This window comes from Heterodontus francisci, unplaced genomic scaffold (genome assembly GCF_036365525.1).
Source record: "Heterodontus francisci isolate sHetFra1 unplaced genomic scaffold, sHetFra1.hap1 HAP1_SCAFFOLD_148, whole genome shotgun sequence".
In the NCBI taxonomy this organism is placed as follows: domain Eukaryota; kingdom Metazoa; phylum Chordata; class Chondrichthyes; order Heterodontiformes; family Heterodontidae; genus Heterodontus; species Heterodontus francisci.
In genome coordinates, this window is record NW_027142345.1 from 3,401,990 (window position 1) to 3,408,079 (window position 6,090).

Sequence of the window (6,090 nt, forward strand, 5' to 3'; positions counted from 1 at the left end):
CCTCCAGTCTGAACAAAGACTGTTCACCACTTCTCGCTGCTTTCTGTCCCTGAGTCAGTGTCATATCCACACCATCACTGTCACATTAATCCATGTCATAACAAGTCTATGAAATGTCATTTGATCACAGGCCTTCTGAAAATCTATATACATAAGTGGATATACATGAGTAGGGGCGGAAGATGTTGCCAAGGTTCTTAATAAGTACTTTGTATCTGTCTGAACAAAAGGGGGGGGGGGGTTGCGATGCAGGTATTGTGGTTAAGGAGGAGGAGTGTGAATTATTGGATGTGATATTCATCGGGAGAGAGGAAGTATTAATGGGATTAGCATCCTTGAAAGTTGATAAATCACCAGGGCCTGATGAAATGTATCCTAGGCTGTCAAATGAAGTGATAGAGGAAATAGCAGAGGGTCTGACCATCATTTTCCAGTCCTCACTGGATGCAGGTGTCGTGCCAGAGGATTGGAGTACTGTTAACATTGCACATCTTCAAAATGGAGCAAGGGATAGACCAAATAATTGCAGGCCAGTCCGTGTAAACTCAATAGTGGGAAAAAGATTGGAATCTATTCTGAGAGACAGGTTAAACTGTCACTTAGAAAGGCTCAGGTCAATCAAGGACAGTAAGCATGAATTTGATAAGGGAAGATATTGTTTGACCAACTTGATAGAATTTTTCAACGAAGTAGCAAGGATGATAGATGAGGGTAGTGCAGATGATATGGTCTCCGTGGATTTTGGCAAGGCTTTTGACAAGGTCCCATGTGGCATACTAGTTAAAAAAATAAAATCCCATGGAATCCAGGGAACTGCAGCAAGCTGGATACAAAATTGGCTCAGTGGCAGGAAACAAAGGGTGATTGTTGACGGGTGTTTTACTGACTTGTGGTCTGTTTCCAGTGACGTTCCATGGGGCTCAGTACTGGGTCCCCTGCTTTTTGTAGTATATATTAACGATTTGAACGTAAATGTAGGGGGCATGATCAAGATGTGTGCAGATGGCACACAAATTAGCCATGTGGTAGATAGCGAGGAGGATAGCTGTAGGCTGCAGGAAGATATTGATGGCAGAAAAGTGTCAAATGGAATTCAACCGGTTAAGTATGAGATGATGTAATTGAGGTCAAACAATGCAAAGGGATAGACGATTAATAGGAAAATGCTGAGAAGCGTAGAGGAAGTGAGGGACCTTGGAGTCAATGTCCGCTGATGTCCTGAAGGTAGCAGGTCAGGTCGATAGGTGGTTAAGAAGGCATATGGAATACTTTCCTTTATTAGCTGAGGTATAGAATACAAGAGCAGGGAGGTTATGCTGGAACTGTATAAATCATTGGTTAGGTCACAACCTGAGTACTGTGTGCGGTTCTGGTCACCTCATTACACAAAGGATGTAATTGCACTAGATAGGGTACAGAGGAGATTGACAAGGATGTTTGCCAGGACTGGAAAAATGCAGCTATGAAGCAAGATTGGATAGGCTGGGGTTGTTCTACTTGGAACAGAGAAGTCTGAAGGGAGATCTGATTGAAATGGACATAATTTTGAGGGGCTTGGATAGAGGGGAGGTGACGACTCTATTCACCTTAGCAGAGAGATCAGTGACTGAGGGGCAGTGACTTAAAGTGCTTGGTTGAAGGATCAGCGGGGAGTTGAGGAGAAACTTGTCCACCCAAAAATACAAAATTGGCTCAGTGGCAGGAAACAAAGGGTCATTGTTATAATAAAAGCAAAATACTGCGGAAGCTGGAAATCTGAAGTAAGAACAATAAATGCTGGAAATACTCAGCAGGTCTGGCAACATCTGTGGAGGGAGAAGCAGAGTTAAGTTTTCAGATCAGTGATGAAGGGTCACGGACCTGTCACGTTAACTCTGCTTCTCTCTCCACAGATGCTGCCAGACCTGCTGAGTATGTCCAGCATTTCTTGTTTTTATTAAAGGGTAGTTGTTGACAGGTATTTTACTGACCGGAGGACTGTTTACAGTGGCGTTCCACAGGGTTCAGTACTGCATCCCCTGTTTACAGTGAGAGTCCAGAAATTACTGCCTGAAAGGATAGTTGAAGCAGAATCCCTCCACTCAGTGAAAAGGAAACTGGATGTTCACCTCAACTGTCATTATCTGCAGGGCTGTGGATCAAATGCTGGACGGTGGGATTAGAATAGGTGGATCATTTTTCGGCCGCTGCAGACACAATGGGACAAGTGGCCTCTTTCTGTATCTTAAACTTTCGATGATTATATTACGTGAAACACTCACAGTTACGTCCTCAACGAACTTGATCAAGATTATCAGGAATGATATTTCATTAACCTTTCCGTGCTGCTTGTCATGTATTAACCGTTGTATTACAAGCAAGATATATTTTTGTGCTGGGTTATGACCTCTAGAAGTTTCCAACCACCAACATTAGACTGATACTTACAGGGTTTACCGAACCTCTCCTTTTTAAACAGGGTGTAACATTGACAATCCTCCAGACCTCTGGCATCACTCCCATATCCAAGGAGGACTGAAAGATTTTGTCCAGTGCCTCTGTCATTTCCACCATTTCTTCCCTCAGTAACTCTCATAATTCCCATCCAGACTGGATAAATGTTCTACTTTATTGTGGTACAAAAAGTGTTGAATTGAAAGGGGTTAACTGAACCAGTTTGTTCAGTGACTGTAATTAATGCCAGTCTCCATGGACCCGAATGGTGTCACTGGAGGGTTTCCCTCTTCTATTAATACCGGACTCCTTTCAATGTGTTTTCTGAAAGTGTCAGCGGGAGCATCAGCTCCGGCACTCATAGGGAACCGTGGCTGCAGAGAGATGGTGAGGAGAGATCAGAATCTGAACAATAGGTTGGAATGTTACAACAATGGGTCAGAATAGGAGAACAATAGATTGGAATGTTACAGCAATGGGTCAGAATCTGAGAACAGTAGATCGGAATGTTACAACAATGGGGCAGAATCTGAGAACAATAGATTGGAATGTTACAACAATGGGTCAGAATCTGAGAACAATAGATTGGAATGTTACAACAACTGACAGGAGTGTATCCTATTGGTTTGACTATCTTACTGCGGATTATTATTGGATTACACTAGAATTGCGGATCTATTATGCTCTGAAGATGATTCAATTTATTTACTATCCTATCCTCGCTATTATTGGTGTCCCTGGTAAGTCTCTGTATCCAACTATTAGATTCATAAACCATATTTCACTAATTTAGTGTTCTTGTCATTTAAATCGTGAGAAGACTGAAAGCATTGTCTTCAGTTCCTGTCACAAGCACCATTCCCTGTCCATGATAAGCATCCCCTCGTTGGCCATTGTCTCAGGCTGAACCAGGAAGTTTACAACCTCTGGTATCTATTTAATGGTGAGTTGAGTTCATCCCCATATTCTCTCCATCCCCAGCCCGGCCAATTGTTATGGCCAGGTGAGGACGGGTCAGAGTGGCTCTTCTTTATTTGACTGCAACAGTGTTTGTCCTTTATAAACAGTGCAATAATAACGTCTCACTGAGGGTTTTACATTTTACCTTTGGTGTGATGGTGAAGGAACTGATTGGACTGGTTCTCTTGAGTTTAAACATGGAAGAGGTGAGTTTATTATACTTAACAATATAAACCCGATCTAAATAAAATCATTTAAAAAACACAACACACAGTTACACACACAGTCACACGAGAATCACACACACACACAAATAGATTACAGAGTGAGAAGTAAATTTGTGGTTGGATTTGAGTCCAGACTAAATTAAAAAAAAAAAACTCATTCTGTGATGTTGGGCGATTCCGTGATCTTCCAGCTGAAGTTATATTCTTGACGTCTTTTGCTTGTCGAAGTGAGGTTTGTGGCTGGTCCACATTGCTCAGGGTTTTCTTTGATGCAGACGTGTAGGTGGCTTTCTTCCCCTGGTTACTCCGTCTGTAGCAATCTGTAGGCTTGAGGGGCCCACAGTCGAATGTGGTTTTCAAACTTGTGATGTTAGGTGGAGAGAGAGTCGGAGAGAGAGAGAGGTGAGGGGGGGGTGGGGTGGTCACAGCCCTTCTGCTTCTGCACAGTTTGAATCACTGGCTTGTCTGTCTTTGTCCAGGGGAATCTCCCAGCTTTCACATAGATGGACAGAAGGTCTCATGACTGCCTTAGTGCATTCTCTGGACCTTTCTAATGAAAGCAGTTAGAAACTTCTATCTCCCCAGGGTTCAGGATGCCAGTATTTATACTTGGAGGAGTTTGCTCTTTGAAATTCAATGTGTCAGGGTAGCCTTGTATGCCGTGTTAATGAATGTAATCTTCGGTAATTCAATCACTAGAGCAAGCCAATGATATAGGTCCAGGCTCATCAGACATGTGTCTCCTGTCGTAGGCCTTGGAATGTGAAAAGATGTTTCAGATACCAATTGCGGTGGCCATCTTGGCTGCTAGCTTTTTCAAGGTTAACTGTCGGATGTTTTCTATTAAAAGTTGAGTGTAAGTTTCCAATCGATGAATTAAAATTCCTCATTTGGCATATTGTGTTATCTTGACACCGCCACAGCTCATGGAAAGAAATGTGATAATAGGAACATTTCATTAGAGAATTGTGGGAAGAAAACGAAAGAAATAAACATTCATTCTCAATAATCACTTCTCAAATTCACACATTAATCTTAGAATTACTGCAGCTGACATTGTCTGTTACAGCTGTACTGATTTAATTTTTTTGGCGTTTTGTCTGGGATGGTTATGTATCGGGTTAGACCCTGGACAATGCATTACCAATTGCTTGTTTTCCTTTTCTCTCCTCTAATGAAGTTTTAACTACTCAGGTACTATGCACCTTGATAATCTTTCTCCCTAGGCAGGGAGGGAGGAAGTTGTCGAGCGAGGGAGCCGTGGTTTACTCAAGAGAAAGAGGGCGGCTTATGTTATGATGAGACGTGAAGGCTCAGTTAGGGTGCTTGAGAGTTACAAGCTAGCCAGGAAGGATCTAAAGGGAGAGCTAAGAAGAGCAAGGAGAGGACACGAGAAGTCATTGGCGGATAGGATCAAGGAAAACCCTAAGGCTTTCTATAGGCATATCAGGAATAAAAGAATGACTAGAGTTAGATTAGGGCCAATCAAGGATAGTAGTGGGAAGTTGTGTGTTGAATCAGAGGAGATAGGGGAAGTGTTAAATGAATATTTTTCGTCAGTATTTACAGCAAAGAAAGAAAATGTTGTCGTGGAGAATACTGAGATTCAGACTACTAGGCTGGATGGGATTGAGGTTCACAAGGAGGATCTGTTAGCAATTTTGGAAAGTGTGAAACTAGATAAGTCCCCTGGGCCAGATGGGATTTATCCTTGGATTCTCTGGGAAGCCAGGGAGGAGATTGCAGAGCCTTTGTCCTTGATCTTTATGTCGTCCTTGTCGACAGGAATAGTGCCGGAAGACTGGAGGATAGCAAATGTTGTCCCCTTGTTCAAGAAGGGGAGTAGAGACAGCCCTGGTAATTATAGACCTGTGAGCCTTACTTCGGTTGTGGGTAAAATGTTGGAAAAGGTTATAAGAGACAGGATTTATAATCATCTTGAAAAGAATAAGTTCATTAGCGATAGTCAGCACGGTTTTGTGAAGGGTGGGTCGTGCCTCACAAACCTTATTGAGTTTTTCGAGAAGGTGACCAAACAGGTGGATGAGGGTAAAGCAGTGGATGTGGTGTATATGGATTTCAGTAAGGCGCTTGGTAAGGTTCCCCACGGTAGGCTATTGCAGAAAATACAGAAGTATGGGGTTGAAGGTGATTTCGAGCTTTGGATCAGAAATTGGCTATCTGAAAGAAGACAGAGGGTGGTGGTTGATGGCAAATGTTCATCCTGGAGTTTAGTTACTAGTGGTGTACCGCAAGGATCTGTTTTGGGGCCACTGCTGTTTGTCATTATTATAAATGACCTGGATGAGGGTGTAGAAGGGTGGTTTAGTAAATTTGCGGATGACACTAAGGACGGTGGAGTTGTGGATAGTGCCGAAGGATGTTGTAGGGTACAGAGGGACATAGATAGGCTGCAGAGCTGGGCTGAGAGATGGCAAATTGAGTTTAATGCGGAAAAGTGTGAGGTGAT